The sequence below is a fragment of the Ischnura elegans genome, chromosome 9, assembly GCF_921293095.1.
Source record: "Ischnura elegans chromosome 9, ioIscEleg1.1, whole genome shotgun sequence".
Lineage (NCBI taxonomy): Eukaryota > Metazoa > Arthropoda > Insecta > Odonata > Coenagrionidae > Ischnura > Ischnura elegans.
Window position 1 is genome coordinate 82,464,385 of NC_060254.1, and position 17,122 is coordinate 82,481,506.

Genomic DNA, 17,122 nt, shown 5'->3' on the forward strand with positions numbered 1-17,122 from the left:
CATGATGTCAAATCGTCAAGTGCCCCTTCCAATCCCTTAATATTTCCATAAATACCAGCGTTACGAAGTATGAGGGAGGTGGAATTTTTCCCACGATGGTTTGACCTCTACATACGTAGACAATCCCACATTTCACCTCAAAGAGTGTGGTAGCGGGGGATTTAAATGAATTAACGATTGGTAAACGTTTGCTCAGCAAATTGTCATCGAAGAGTTCCTAGGGGAAAAAAGTCCGCGGAGGAAAAATCATGTTTTAAATTAAAATAGTCTCCCTCCAACTTCTTCTTCTTATTTATGTAGTATATTAACTTATATACATGACTTTTAAATACAATGAGTCAGTGGGTTAACCCTCCTAGTCTAAAATGTTTCCCTGGTGAGCTCTTAAAATAATAATAATAATAAATAAAAGTACAAATAATTCCAATAATAATCTCTGCCACGGGAGTAGTGCCTAATTTAATCCATCAAGGTGTTAAAACTATTGGACTGCCGAAAAACGTGTTCATTAAAATACAAAAAGCAGCAATTTTAATTGCATGTCGGATTGTCAGAAAATTTTTCAACTCAGAGTAAAAAGACGAGAGTACTTGGTGATACCCGTGCCTCGCCTAAAACCAGCAAAATTGCTGTGAAAACAAAATCATAATAATAATTTATTTACTCCTATATTTTGTTTTTACATCTGAATACAAAAATAAGAAAGAGAAGGAGCTTTAGGTGGTCGCCTAGGTCATAGGGCCATAATTGAGCCACCATCAAATAACAAAATGTATGCCAATAAAAAAGTAATAAGCAGTAAATGATGCATCAGTGTTTTAAATAAAGAACATCAAAATAAATTTTCAATTATTTCTTGCGAGAAAATCCAGTCTTTTAGCAAGTCTCAACATTACATTTGAGGATTTATTTATTTTTTTATTTTTTTGCGTGTATCATTCCTGTCTGACCTGGAAGTACCTATCCGTTCTGTTACCAATACTAATCCCAATACGCTCTGATTTCATGCTGCTGTTCAGACTAGAACAATGTTGCACTTTCACCAAACAGAGTTCCTATAGACGCCTTGGTTCTCTCTTCATTTTATCCGGCGCTAGTGTTACTCTAATAAGCTCACGCGCGCCGTTCGGTCGGCAACCCACCCTTCAAACGGTATTTGCCTTCCTGGCACTCCGCGAATGCCTTCGCTCAGGAAATTCTGCGGTGAGGAAGCGGAGGACGCCTACGGTCTCTCCCGCCTCGCCTTCCGCTCCGCTCCGATCCCATCCGCTCCGGAGTGCGGCTCCTCTTCAGAGCGGAGCGCTTCCTTGCGCCGCACCATTGAATCCGCTCGAATAAAACCGACGCGGCCGAAGCGGTCTTTTATATCATATCAGATCAGCTCCGATTTCATGCTCCCATTGTCGCCCGCCCACATTGCCGCACCCACGCGGCCGCCGTCTCCTCTCTGTACTGCAGCTTGAGCAGCACCAACCCACGCGACGTGTGTTTTGCGGAGCCGTGAACCGTGCTAGTCACTACCGATATGGATTCTGCTGGGACGTCTGGCGAGGAGAAATTTGCAACCTTACTCGCCCGCCAGATTAATTGAGGGGTTTGGAAGGCGAGGGGTACAAATTATTTCTTTTTATGGTTAGGTACAGAAATTAGGTATAGAAAACTAACTAGATGAATTAGATATTTGATATAGTGTATCTGATTTTCCACTCTATGTCAGCATAGAACTTAGACTCACTGGTATGCTTTGGCAACCAATTTTTGTGTAAATCTTCTAAAAATTAACTATACCTTATTCTGTTGAGAAAAAAAATCACTTGCACCCGTTTGCTTCTCACCTCTTCAATTATGAAATGTAGCTCCAGTACGTCTATCATCAATATCATTAGTCAACAATCCTAAGATTAAATACACCAAAGGATGAAGTTCACCATGAAAAAATATTTGACTTAGTCGGGATTCGAACCCGGATCTCCCGATTGCCGGTCAGGCGTGCTACCAGTTACACCACCAAGCCTTGCTGGTGGGCTTGGTGGTGTAACTGGTAGCACGTCTGACCGGCAATCGGGAGATCCGGGTTCGAATCCCGGCTAAGTCAAATATTTTTTCATGGCGAACTTCATCCTTTGGTGTATTTAACTTTGCACCCGTGCGCGTGACTGCGTACAAAGTCACTTGTTCCTTCAGTGCTTTGAGAATCCTAAGATTGGTTTGACGCCAGTACGTCTAACCAAGGTGAATAGCGTGTTACAGTCACCTCATCATATATTCTCATATTCTTTATGCACCGTACGTAATGCTATGAATTCTCTCTGGTTTGCGCGCGGGTTAGGAAATCTAATGGTGCATTTACACTGTTTAAAATGTTGTATAAACATGTTATATGTAACAAGTTACTTGTAACATTTGTTTTCCAGTGTCCAGAGCCAAATATCCACAAGTAACATGTTACAGATTCAGTCGCAGCCCATCCTTTCAACTACCTATCCCCACCATGTGGCTCACCTTTTTTCTGTAACATGTTACACATTTTCCCACTTCGTGCGGGAAACCAAAAACTTTGACGAGGCAGAGCCCGAAGCGTCGGCTGCCTCAGATTTTCTTACCCGTGCCAGAACCCGAGAGAATTTATTCTTTCTTTCCGCCGGGAAAGTGTTAAATCATGCATGCATAATACTGCGTTATATAATAAACGTTTTAATTTGGAATATACTTTTTGTGGCAATAAGGGTTCGAAATACTGTTTCTAATTTGAAGGAATTTACCGGTAACTACCTCTATCTTATAAATTTATTAACAACCGTAGTACCAACAAGATTATCCAAGCCCGGCATATATTTTAACTGCAAATTACAACAAGCGTTCCATTTTCAGGAGCGATGAATTTTGATCTATCGTAGCAACATAGATCCAAGTCATGGTTTTTGCTGTAGAGGATTTTCTCAGTACACCCGTGAATCAAATATTATCATAAAGTGTAGTGAGAGCGTGGAGAACGAAGAATTATTCTTAGCCATGTTCCTCTAATTACACATGCACGTTTTTAATTATGAGTGAGACATCTAATATGCATTAACTTACACATAAAAATTTGACTGATACCATGCTTTTCTCCACTGATTATATATATTCTCGAACTTACTATCCCATTTTAATACAAAATTTCGCTCATTCGTCTCAGCATGTATGAAGTATGAAAATTATAATTTCTGATTTCGACAATATTTCTCTAAGTTTTGGTGGTATTTAATCTAAAACTCACCCCCTTGTCGAGCTAATGCTTGCTACAAATCTAATCATTGAATTGTATCCCACTGATCTTTCTGGTATCGATCTACTGGTTCCTAACCTGAACAGAAAGGTGAGTTATCAATTCAGTTAATCAGTATTTTTACAAAAGGGCCTTCTCAGGGAGAAAAAAGTTATCACACATTCGGGAATGAGCGGTTTTAACATGAGAGATTTAATTATCATCGAATAAAAAAACTATATTATCGCGATGGATTAAGCGAGTTTTTGTTGCTATAACGGATTCGCTTATTTATTTTTATATGCTTGCTTATTTTGTACTCTTTCGCCGTTTGGTTGAACTTTCACATCTAACTTAACTTCGACCCAAAGGTCAGGTTATCATCTATACGTATAGTTTTCAGTTAAGTACCACCACTAGACTGCTAAGCCTCATCTTGTAGCAGAAAAGTAAAGGCCCATCCTGTTACACCTCTCAAACAAATCACCGCGTACACTTCGGCACTTCATCGTTTGGTTCACTCGTTGGTTCCGTGCTGCACTAGCGAAACTTAGTGTTCCCGGGGTAATAAGGGCTGGAATTTCGACCTCTCCAGAGAATGTTTCCTCCTCAGCCGCTGCAAGTGCTCATCAGAGAGTTAAGCCGACAAGGGGCTCCACCGTCGGGCGGTTGTTTTCGCCTAGCCCGTCTCTTGCTCTGATAACCCATTACCAGGGCTGATTAATGATCAATGCGTAGCGGTTTCTCAAACTCAGATGCGATGGAGCTCCGACTAGTCGTCGATGGAAGACTTGTGGTGCGCGCTGAAAAACAGGACGTTGAAATAAATAAGGTAGAGAACTTATAAAATAATATGTGTAACGTTCATGGTGAAACAAAACTCAGTACTATTCCACAAACTTTTATTATAACAGTCCACCAGTTTCGACGTTTATACCGTCATTATCAAGAATAACTTCTTGATTATTTAGTCTTGATAATGACGGTATAAACGTCGAAACTAGTAGACTGTTAATATAAGGGTTTGTGGAATAGTACTGAGTTTTGTTTCACCATGAACATTTCATCGTTCCACCAAGTAACGCCCAAATCAGTTGATTTTCTTCGCAAATATGTGTGTAAGTTGTTAGAATTTATTTCATTCGTCGTCTCTGGAATGAGGTCATGGAACCACCTCAATGTAATAAATGTAAGCGCTTTATAATTTTATCTGTACAGCATTAATTTTATATGGAATTTTGAAATTATTTTTACGCTTCGTTGTGTTGTTAGACTTCGTTCGTCTGTTCAATTCTGCCTTATTCCCTCGTTTAGAAATTTAAGTAATATTGAATATTCCATTAATAACTTTTTGCAAGATATGAATACATCATTCATAGCTTGCCATTTTTAGGAAATATGTTGAAGAAAACTCTTCATTAGATCACAATATTGAGAAAAAATAGTACTACGGCTTTCTTTTTTATATACCTGTGAAGTAATTAGTGTGGCATCTTATTCATATTACGAGTCACATTCATAAAGTAAGGGGCGTTCGCTTATATTTAAATAGTAGCGCTTCAGAACACAGTTTTACTCCTATCTCGGCATCTACTGATTCATCGAGAAGCTATAGCAGCCTTTGCTTTGTTTTAGAAGTCTTTTACTGGCAAACAACGATGCCTGCAACAATCATTGATCCCGCCAGCAGTAAATTGCGTTCTGTCATATGATTTTGTTTGGAAAACGATTTTCGGATGCTGAAAATTACCGGGAGTTACGCCTAGTTTATGTACCAACAGTTATTAGTGAAGGAAATTTGAGATGATGGTGCCGTGAAATCAACTTGTTACAGTGGCCGTATGGACGACGTTTCGAAACCGGAGAGTAACCCAGAAACGGCATTGTCCATTTGTAGGTACAACTCTCAGACGGCTAGCTTCTATGCAGAGGGGTTAAAGAAGCTGGTGCAGCGATTAGAGAAATGCTTCGAAGTGAACGGCAATTATGCATAGAAGTTTATGTATATATATAGTAAGACCATTATATAAAAGGAAAATAACCACAGTTTTGATAGTAAATACCATTTTTGAACTGCAGAAATGGAGGGCCTCAATAATGGAAATTTATTTGGGAATGATCCAATCGATTTTTTTTCCGTGTTCGAATGTTTAAACCAGAAATCCCTCTCATGTTTCCAAACGTTCCTTCTCCAAAGTTTCGGCAGTTCATTCTGATAAAATCTTTCGGGTTGAAACGGGTTGACGGTAGCTAAGTTAACTGACAAAACGTATGAGATGGATCCATTCACCCGATCAGCAGCAACTTGTTGCCAAAAAAGACTTCTGGTTCCGGTGAATAATATGCTGTAATTGTTCTCAAGTTGTTAATCGGGTGAATTGATACTTCTCTAACATTTCAGCGGCTCACCCTGTGATTGTCTTCAGCGTGGACAGATAAGTGTCTCGAGAAAACCAGACATTTTGTTTCAACTAGATTATGCCGGAGACCGGTTATCATAAGCATTCCTCTGCCTGATCCCTGCTTTACGGTAGGGCAGATAGGTCGCCGGAATTAATGAGTAACCGCATTCACTGAGCAAACTTGCGACTGCCGTGTATGTCGTCTTCGTGGAAAGGGTGAGGAGTTGTGTGTGAACAAGGCCTCACCCCGAGGAGGTGACCGGTGATGGCCAATCCTTTAGCATCGATTCTGGCGCTGGAGTGTCGCACCCAATGGGTACAGTTTGTATGAGGAGATAACGTCGTGACAGAATCGCACACCTCGCTGAAAGAACGGCTTTATCCGACTGCGGGCCAATGCCCCGCGCCGGCTCAACAATGATTCCCCAGAATCGGCAATCACAAAGTACCCTGCCGTCCGCGAGAAGAGGACAATCGCGTTTGATCTCACCGGGGGCAATTCCAGTAATAGCGTCGCCTATTGTGGTGACGGGTGGAAAATGTTCCATACTCATGACACTTTTACGCCAAATACTCCGTTTTTCCCGGGCGCATTACATTTTAGAAGTATTTTTTTTCGCCTCTCACAAAGATAAACAGATTTTGTCGGCACTACACTAATAAAAAGAATTATTCTTGACTTTTGTGTGTAGTACACATTTTATTTCCCAAAGATAAAAAATTTTACATTTCTGAGAGTAAAATTACTGCACTAAACATTATGTAAATGCGACGAGGTTTTAACTTTAAATTAACCCTTTTTTTAAACTCCGTGAACACAATATTCATTCACTTAGCTCCTTTTGGATGAATCTACAGCGTGTAATCACTCTTAAAAGTGTGCTTATTTGATGCTTGTTTTATTTTTATCTCTACTTGCGTGACATTGCGCGTCTCAGTTGAGTTCGTTGTCGAATTGAAGTTTATATGATAACGCCTTACTGTTCACTTTTTGCACAATCACATGCACTTCCAGCAATCTACACAAAAAATTGAACATTTTCAGATTCAACTCCATAAAAATTAGTTTGACGATTGATTTTTTTACTCACCTTTGGATCAACTGTTGTTCATAGAACTTATTTTGACAGTTTTAGTAATGCCAAGTTTAATTTGTGTCCAGGTGGAGCAGCGATTTACCACCAAAATTTTAATGTATGCCTCATTTTCCGAAGATATTTTTGCATGTTTTATATCAAAATACATTTCAAGTGATTACTGCATTCTTCTACAGTTAAATGCTCAAATAGGTTAAAATTTAATTATCTATGTAGGCACTTTATAAAAATTCAATTCACTGCACAATTTTTTATTGTATGCACTCGGAAGTTTTCTGGATCAAACGATAACTAGATTCGTTATAGTCATCACGATTTTCGAGCAAAAAGCCGTACCATTTCTAAGGCTATTATTGGAATCCAATAATTTGTTCTATTCAGGATAAAGGCTACAGCTAAAAGTAGGCTTTTTCTTTCTCAATCATATTTCTGCCAAGAGGGTTTGGATATTAGTGCGACAAGGATGGACGACAATTGAGAAAAAATATGAAAGCAAATGAATAAGCAATTTCTTCCAATAACGAAAAAATATGAAAGTATGCAGGCGTAGATAATAAGAAATATTTTCATTTAGAATTTTTGTGAATCTAGTGTGCCACCTAAAACTCCTGGAAAGGTTATAAATAATTTTATTTAAAATCCACGCTATGAATTAAGGTTATAATTAAGTTAGAAAGTGAGAAAGGATTATTCCAGGCATTAATTCACGAAATCAAATGAACGGCCAGCTAAAATTTTCGAGTATCGCTGAAAGCCACGCCTGCGGTTCATGTCTGTCACTGCGAGAGGGAATGGAACTTTATCAGAATAAACCTTTCCTCATATCTCTTTGGATATATGAACTTCCCACGGCTCATAAAACTTGGGAGCCCATTTGACCAGTGCTGTCGCATATTTCTTCCCAATGCTCCAGCTTTCACTGTAGTTAATCACTCGTCAGAGAAATCTTTCATCTTTCTGTCAACCTTTGGGATAATTGCTACTTTTCCCATTTGATTTTTTGCCTACCATTAAGTTGAAAAATAGCAGATTAGTGCAACTGGCATTTTTTTGTTTGTAATATTTTTCCACAAACTTGCTCAATAGGACAAATTTCTAAGTTTTCACCTTAGTCCTCCTTTTATAGGTATGCTTCATTTATTTTATTATTATATAAAAATTGCTTACCAAATAATACGTATTTTTTATACTCACCCAACAACTTCGCCGTAGGAATTAGTGACATGCTACCATAGATTATTTTCTAGAATATTCGATTTTCATAAGGAGCAGGTATAGTTAGATTTTTTCGATATAACCATCTATATTATCAAATATAAAAGGTCAAATGTGAATGATTATCCGTAGATGATTATGTATAAATGATATTTAGGTCTTGGGCAATTTTACTATTAACACCTTTTAAATTTAAATTTTGAGTTTCACTAGTTTGTGAATGAGTTAATTTTAAAAATGGAATGGTAATACTCAACGTAAAAAGTTTTCACTGATGTGCCAGATGTTTCTGTTACAAAGAAAACCAATTCTACTCTTTTAATTTTTATTTTATGTGCATGTATTGCATAAACCTTTACCTTGTAAAAAATAACGCTTGGGAAATATAGAAATATAGTTTCCAACGAAATGTAAAATGATGAATGGAATTTTATCTGACGTGGATATACGATGGAAAAATAAAACAATTTGGTGTTCACACCCAAAAGAAATTCGAATGCTTTTTTCAGGACGGCCTAAAGTTAAACTGACTCTAATACATGCTGTTGCCCTGCTGACGCATTGCTAAAAATCCTGAATAATATATATTACCCATAACATTAGAAAATGTAAAATGACACAGACGACTTTACGATTAATTTCTAACATTTGTGCTTTCCTTCCTCTAAATATTGCTTTTTATATATTCTTATCTATCTACTGTGAGAGGATCAAGTAAAAATGTTGAAGACCAAGGCTTTTGGACATTCTATGTTTAACTATAAATACATGCATTATCAGTGATTTTGGATGGACGGATTTTGAAAAAGCCTGCAAAAATTTAATTTTCACCAGAAACACCTGATAAAATCGCGCAATATGATGTCTACAATTCAGCGAACACTGGGAACAAGTCGGTGTTTCTTTTATGAGTTATCTACTGCCTACTACTGTGAAAGGATAAAGTATTGAAGCCCAAGGCTTTTGGGAATTCTTCATTTAACTATAAATAAATACATGATGGATGTGCTTTGGATGGATAGAATTTTTTGAAAATCTGAAAAACCTTTATTTTGACCTGGGAGACATGATAAAACCGTATTTAAAAAATTAATTTCATGATTAATTTCGAAATAATTATGTTAAACCTGATATAACCGAGAAATATAAGGTATACAATGCAAGGAACACTCCCGCATAAGCTCGCAACTATTCTTCGCACATCTTATGAGATATTTTCTTGTGAGAGGATCAAGTATAAATACCGAGATTTTTTGGAATATCATCATTTAGTTGTAACTACATGTATGATGAATGTTTATTTTTGGGTGGATTTCATTTTTTTGAAAAATTTGAAAAACCTAATTTTGACCTAGGAAAACTGATTAAATCGTGTAAAATTAAAGTCAGCTATAGTAGTAGTACAATTCAGCGAACAGTCTAAGCTAGTCCCCGCGTCTCTTATGAGTTATTTACCGCTTCCTTTGTCATTCCGTTTTGCGTTCTGTTTGCATAGAGTTCCCCCAACCCCAGTCAAAACTCAAACCGCCCTTCTCGTCTTTCCCGATGTGCTACTTGCTCTGCCGCGCCGCAGTATTTTCTTTTTAATGTGCACCTAGGAGTTATATCTTGTTTGACAAATGAAATTTGTGGGTGTATTAGGGCTTCTGTAAATGCTGTTGAGCCCTGCGCTGTAATTTGTTTTTTGCATCCGTTGACTGTGTTTAGACGAGCCGACGTCGCATGAAGGTACAAGCTGTTAACACCACCATCCTTCCAGTCGCATTCCGGAGGATTAGCTCTATTTGCATGCAGTCTCCCGCAATATTACCACTCTATTAACTTAACGTCTATGTGGGTACGTCTGTATAGCTGGCCATTAGATAGACTACTCAATTATAATTGAATACCTAGAAATGTAGACGCAAATGGTTGATGTAGGTACCTATGGAGGCGTAATTAACGAATCATTTAGCTTTTTGCGATAAGATATATTTAAATGAGAATTATGGTTTTGAAATAAATTCAGTCTCACAAAATAAAATAATCTTTAATTGCATTCAGAACACGCAATTATGAATGCATTCCGTCTTCTTAACAAAATGGTCTGATTATAGGATATTCCTTATATTTCAGTGCCATAGGTGCCATTTATGTTTTAGGTGAATAATCACACTGTAAGTATTCATGTTATTTTTTTCGAGAATGTCGTCTAAAGTTTATTTTATACATTATTTATAATCGCAACATTTTATTCGAGAGTGTTGCCTACCCATTTCCAAGTTACATCACATTACACATAATTATCATAAGAAAAACTCAAAACTTATGTTATAGAATAATAACATATAAATAGCAAAAAATAATTAACTACAAAAAAGTCCACAGGTTATTACAGAATCAAATGATAAAATTTAATTGAATAGAGAATTAAAAGGATGCATAGACCATTGAAATATCCATGATTGGGGGTTCTAGTAACATTCAGGATTGAACACAAATAAACAGCACGCATGTTAAACAAACAGTTATCCCACAAAAGCTCATTCATTAGCAAAGATATACATGGCACTATCCAGAATTGTACTATAATTTAAAAGAAACAATAATAGAATAAAAGAATAATGATCTCATCCGGATAAAGCCAAACGGACACGGATAAGACCAAAAGAATGAGGAACGCTTCGCGATTTTACGAACACATATATAAGAATGGAGAGCTGGGTCAAACCAATCTTATTTTAGTAAACTTATGACGATAATGGTGAACAGAATCCCAAAACTTCGAACTTGTTCCTTAATCCAGCATTCGTAGTTGACGAGAAACTATCGTGTAGCCACATCAATATATATTTGCTATAATATCAATGTAGTGATGTGAATGATTATTTTCATCTCGACAATAGTTTTTATTCCAATACAATGTAAACAGCAGCTTCAAAAATGAATTTTTTAATGAACATCCTTTCAGAAAATTGAGCCTGTAAGTGCTCGTATTAATTGCGAACATTTTGTAAACGTTAGGTCTAAGTTTCGCAGTTATTCTAAGTCGCAGCTTAAAAGCAGCGGAATCTTTGTAAAGAACCCGTTTTCATTAAATGCAATTGAAAAAAAGTGGCGTTAACCCTAGTTGTTTGTTGCTCTTTAAAGCGAGTCAATAACGCTAAAAGTACTTTTAGCCGTGCTCTTTAAACTTTTCTTCGGAAACTTCGCTATTTTGGTAAATGGAATCTCGCTGACCGGCGCCTAAAGTTTCATATATTGACCATCTGCTTCGCCGCATCGGAGAAACGCAGCCAGCTGCTCCGACGTTTATGCGTCCTTCGGTCCAAGCTCACTGCATTTTCTTTGCGAGGCTTTCTATTCAAACATCGAAGCACTCTTCTGGGGAATGTGAGCACTTAGTTGTGGGAGAAAAAATCGTTGCTAAGGGTCGATAGTAGAAATCGTAGCTTGGGAATAATAGAAAAAAATGCATAAGTACAGTTCTTGTACGTGATTTCGTGGTCTAAGGTCTTTGGCCTACATTTTGGTGGCAACGATGGAAAAACGTTTGAGGAATTTTTGAGCATTACAGGTTATACTCAATGTATATTACACTTGATTGATGGCAAGAGAATAATTAAATGAATTTATTTATTCGGTGAATATTCCGGTGTCTCAACTTAACGAAATTATATTTGGCCACCAAAATAATAACTTTTTCCGACCATGTTGAAGAAACCGTTTTAAATTAGAGGAATGAATCGATTTCTTTTGGAGGAGTGATGGGGCCAAAGTATTTATACTTTTTGTCTGAAGGCTTTTACAATTCTAAAATCAACGTCTACGCTGGTGAGCATTAATTATCATTAAAAGTTATTTGAAAAATTGTGTAGGTTATCATAAAAGTTGAAATATGCTAGCCCCACCGATTGCAACCTCTTCTTTGTTTTTAAAATCACTAAATATGGCTCAACTCCCTTAATTAAATTTATGAAGTTTATTATCTTCCTTCTCGTTGCACACTAACCTTCGACCTGCAATTTCAACATGACTTCGTCACTTGGTAGCTCCTCCTACCAATTACTTTCCTCTACCGCTATCCCCTCTGTTACTCCTCCGAAAGTTTCCTCAAATCGACAGCCATGTTGAGAATTTTCTAGGTCATGTTCCTTGAAGGACTGAGTGCTGCTGTCCTACATGTTCCCTTGAAATCATCCTCATGCGGTTTGTACTTGTGTTCAAAATCCTTTGAAGGGGACGAAAGTTTCGCGTAAACTATTCAGAATGAAAAGACAGGATTAACGATATTCTACCGTTCATAGATTCTGTTAATTAGATTGAGTACACGTAACATATGCATTGAATCAATTCAAAAGTGAATTACTAAAAGGTCTTTGCTTTCATATTTCCACCGTTATTTTTATCACATAATGACATATATTAATAGCTTAATCTTTGGATTTATCTATATAAGCTAAGCAATCCCTAAATGATTATGTTAATCTAAAATATATAATAAATAGGATTCAACATTTCATTTACTAATTTTAATTACCTTAATAACGCATTTATGTATTGTTTTTTCTGATCTCTTAAATATTTAACGTTCAAATATAAAATTACATGTTGTGTTATCTTGTAAATTGCACAAGTGGATGATAATTTATTATAGATAATTTATCTTCCTTTGTTTTTATGGATAGTTTAGCAACAATTACGTTAAATTATGGGTGAAGTTTACAACAAACATGCAAAACATTCTTGAAGCAAAATAAATTCCAATTGAAAATTTCCATTTTCAGATAGACCGCAAACTAAATGTAGGAAAGTGTCTGCGTAATATCGGTAATTCTTTTGAGAGGTCGCGCTTAGAGAATAAATTGTGGACGAAACGAAAATTTTCTCTTCCGGAAGACTTAATATCTTCAAACATTTTAGATTCATTGTGCTTACTTTAAAATGAATTTTCAAAGAGTGCTAAAAGCGAATTTCAATTAATTACGTATATGGCGGAGGTGATTTTATCAAAAAATCAATGTTATATTGCCTAACTGCTCCACTGCGAACTACCTAATGGACTTGTCCACGCATGCAGGACGAAAATGATTGATTTGTTCACTGATATGAGTCTCTTTGCAAACTCTTTCAGCTAATAATGGTAGGAGTGTAAACAGACCCTTCGAATTTTTACAGAGATTATGATAGTGGGAAAAGGTTTTCGGTAATATTAAAGACGAGAATGAGAGAGAGAATAAATGAATTTCTTGGTCAAACTCCAGTTTAAACTTGCTCATTCTGAAACCATTCATGGGAAGTTTTCAGTTCGTGATTTGCTCGTTCGTTGATGTGTTGCAATTTTAAAATAAACTAGGCTATACCTACTAAATTCCTGGGTTATTTATATACCTATAGGAACCACATGATGTTTTGATGTTTCATTCTTGTGTAAACCAAAGAAAATTACGCATTCAAAGAGGATTTTAGAATATATTGCTATATGACCAATTTTCACATCGATTTCTTAACCACCAATAAATCAGAGATATCCCGCATGATTCCAGCTTTGTGAATTTTGAATGCTTTATACCGTGAAGATGTTTTATTATTAAATGTCAATAACCTTTTCCCCCAAATCCCGCCCGTGTCTTGTCCAGTATGACCAGTGTTATAACTATATAACGGCTGGTACAATGGTGTTAATGGTGTTTACATTGAATCTTCCATAACTGTTAAAGCTTTAAGTAAGGTTTCAATTACTCAGGCAGTTAACAAATTGGGGATAAAAAAGTAAGCAATATCACCGGAACTATTAGTATGAGAAGCATCTTTTAAAATAACCTGAGCATTTGCAAAGTAGCGATAATTAGTTTTCCTTTGAATTTCTGATGCCCAATGATTTCCCAGGCCAGGTAGTCATTATAGACGAGAATAGAATTATTTGTATTACAGAAATTTTAATGTATTCAGTGAAATATTTGAAATCATAGCGACAGTCGAAATTTGTTTATTTACACGAATTTCATAATTATAGGCGATAATATAATAATAAAATTCGAATTCTAAGAGTAATTTGGTGGTTTCTTCAGTTTTTCATGCAAATAATGAATTTTCTGAAAGTGTTTGTCCTCGTGTTTCAATTTACTTGAACTTTTATTGATAGCGTAAATTAAATCAAGAGGAAAATTTTCCACACAGTCTTAGTTTTTGTTGAAAATGAATGAGGGAAGAAGCATTGTAAGAGATAAACAAAAGTTATGATTATTTCTATGGCACTTTTATGTGTGCTATATGCTCGCGTACGCGGCCAATCCTTCGTAGAGTTCTTTGGACTATTTTTCAACCGGAGTTGTTAGGAAAATTTATCTATTTCGTGCGTGATTTACGCAGACAGGAACTAGTGGTTAATTATTAGAAGATGATGGATGGAAAATTCCCTTTTCAATATCTGCCGGCTGTTTACTAAGAGTTTAACCACTGCACTATCGGTTGATTCAAGGGCTTCAACTCGCCGTCACGGGTTTAAACTTTCATGCTTGTCTCATGCTTTATTCAAGGCTCACATTGCGTTACAAGGTCTGCGGAGTCAGCCTTGTGCAAACGCAAACTAGCGGAATAGATATGGAGATTATTTCTTGCGGATTCTTTACGCCTCTTCCTTTTTTTCTTGCACATTATTATTACTCAAATGAAATTTTATCATATCATGGAGAATATTGGAACCTAAGCGAAGGATAAAATCTTTATGCTTGGTAAAATTGAACATTCACAGTAAAATTTTTACATTTTTGTTGACGAAAAATAGTTTGTTAATATAATAGATCATACGGTATATTTACGTGGAAGAAGCGTCCATTTTTAATAAAATGTAGATGAAACAAATTTTGTCCATTATAATGTGAATATTCTTTCTTTAGGATAAAATTAAAAAATTTGCCGTAATCAAATATCGCCTGGCAGGAAAAAAAAACGTTTTGAAATCAATTCATGAGTTCATCTTACTACTTTCTAAAAAATTAACGTACTATCTCCCTTTCATTTTCTTTTGTAGCCTTAGGTTATTTTTGCAAATTTTATTTTTTTTGAACAAGAGGGACAATGACATAAGTTTCATAATAACTTTTCCTCTCTCGATACAATATTACGTTCTCTGTCCTAATATTAATAACTACAGCACTACACGACACAGCATTTGACGAATGGTGTTTCAATTTTCAAAAATTTTATCCTGCTAAGGCTAGATAGTACAAATCTTAAAAAAATATATTTTTTTTTAATTATCTAATTCGGAAATAGCTTGATTTTTATTGTCCAAAAAAACAACGTACGAAGTAAAATCGTGTTGCGCCACCATAAAAAAGTAAGGAGTTCAAAAAAGTACCGAATGAAGCTTTTTATACCAGTAGGGCGACGAGGATAAATCATCACCGCTGTAAGCTCTGATTACGAGTTGAGAGATTCGCAGCCAGCAGCACTCTCCGGTGGCAGAAGCCGTTAAAAAACTGGTTGGACTATTTTCTCGAGGTCACGGGGAATGTTATTGGCCGAGTACCTCTCCTGGCCTTGTTAGTGGTGTGGTAACCAGTGCATTTTATACTAAATTGTCTATCTGCTCCGGGTCGCCTGCATAAAAGTGGTTCCATGTACTCCCTTTAGTATTTGTGAATGTTGGGCTTACGAGATTGCAGCGCGTTCACACTAAATGTCGTATTTTTTATGACACAATGACGGTATCTAGTAGAATCTTCACATTAGAGAGTGAAAGAGGATCTGTGGCTAGCAACGGTCCGTTATCGTAGGAAAAATGCCTAGGATACGAATTGTTCGTGATCAGAGTTTTCGGGATTGATGTATAAGCTGGATCTAGATAATTGTGTTACTAAGAGGGGAAGAATAATGGAATCAAGCTGCTTATCGATAGAAAAATATTATCAGCAATCTTATCAATCTTCTTCAATCTTATAGAACAATAATTTACTAATTCAATAGAATAATAATAAGAAAATAATTTACTAACATGGTGCATCTATTTTTTTCAAATACGGCTGAATTTTTGCATTAAAACAAAGGTTATTTGCTGAGTTTTCTTTATATGAAGCAGTGTAAAACGTAAGTAAGAAAACTATATATTGACATGAAAGCTTTTATATCAGATTATTAGTTTTCTTTATTGAGTGGGTTATGAATTGAAAAAGGGAATTAATTGTAGATTAAAAAATAGACTTCCACAATTATTATTTCGGGGTTAAGAAGAATATGGGCTTTTGAGATTATGGAGTAAATATAAGAAAAAAGTAATAAGTAGTAAAAACTCTAGTATCCCATTTTTAAAATATCATAGAGTTCAACTTTTCATCTAGGTTATACAGTTTGGTATGTGCCGGATATTGCTCTGCTAATGAATTTTTAAATTTCATTATTTAAAGCCCGTTTTGGGTTTAATAAACGTTTCTAGTGACTGTGGACATTTTTGTTTTCATATGCTATTCATTCAGCACAATCATACCGGAATCTTTTGTCAAAATGATCATTTGGCTTTGCCGTTTAATTCTAAAATTCAGTGTTTCCCTAACCGATAAAAGTTTCAAATCAATCCGGAAGGAAATTTTACAATTTCACTGCGGCGTGCAGTTAAAGTTGCACAACTTTAATAATTTGAAGCTTCAATGGTTGATAATTCCAAAGCTCCGCTAAAGTTCTCATTAGATATTCACCAATGAGAATGTTTCAAATCACTGCTGAGATTCAATGGCATTTATCCGGAAATTCGCTCTAACAAATGTCAATTCCCCTTGTCAGAGCTCTTTGGCCGTGCAAATATTAATGCCATAATGACTTCTTTCTTAATCGTCTTTTGCTACAAAAGGAACAGTTTTCGGAATAGTAGTAAAATCAACCGATTAATGCAGTAAGCAATTATTCCTTGTTTTCGTGATGTCAATTTTTGTACCGACAATTAATATGAGACACTGTGTAGCAAAAGTCAGAGGAATACATTTAATTTTGTTGGTAAAATTCTATCCACCAAGCAAGCGAAGGTTTTAATTTGAAAAGTTGTAAAAATTAGAAAAGCAAGAAAATATTTTCGTGTTGTGGTGTTTTAAAATTTAGAACAACTGTTAAGCATGCATTACGTGGGAGAATTAACACGACCGCCATTGTTAATATGCACAATAAACATATTTGTAATTCAGCCCTAT

The 17,122-nt window shown here is 36.0% G+C and overlaps 1 protein-coding gene across 2 annotated transcripts in view; it reads left to right on the forward strand.

Annotated features, from left to right (window-relative positions):
* The window catches only part of LOC124165419, a 261,201-nt gene that overhangs the window by 29,605 nt on the left and 214,474 nt on the right, over positions 1 to 17,122 (forward strand). The window lies entirely within an intron of this gene.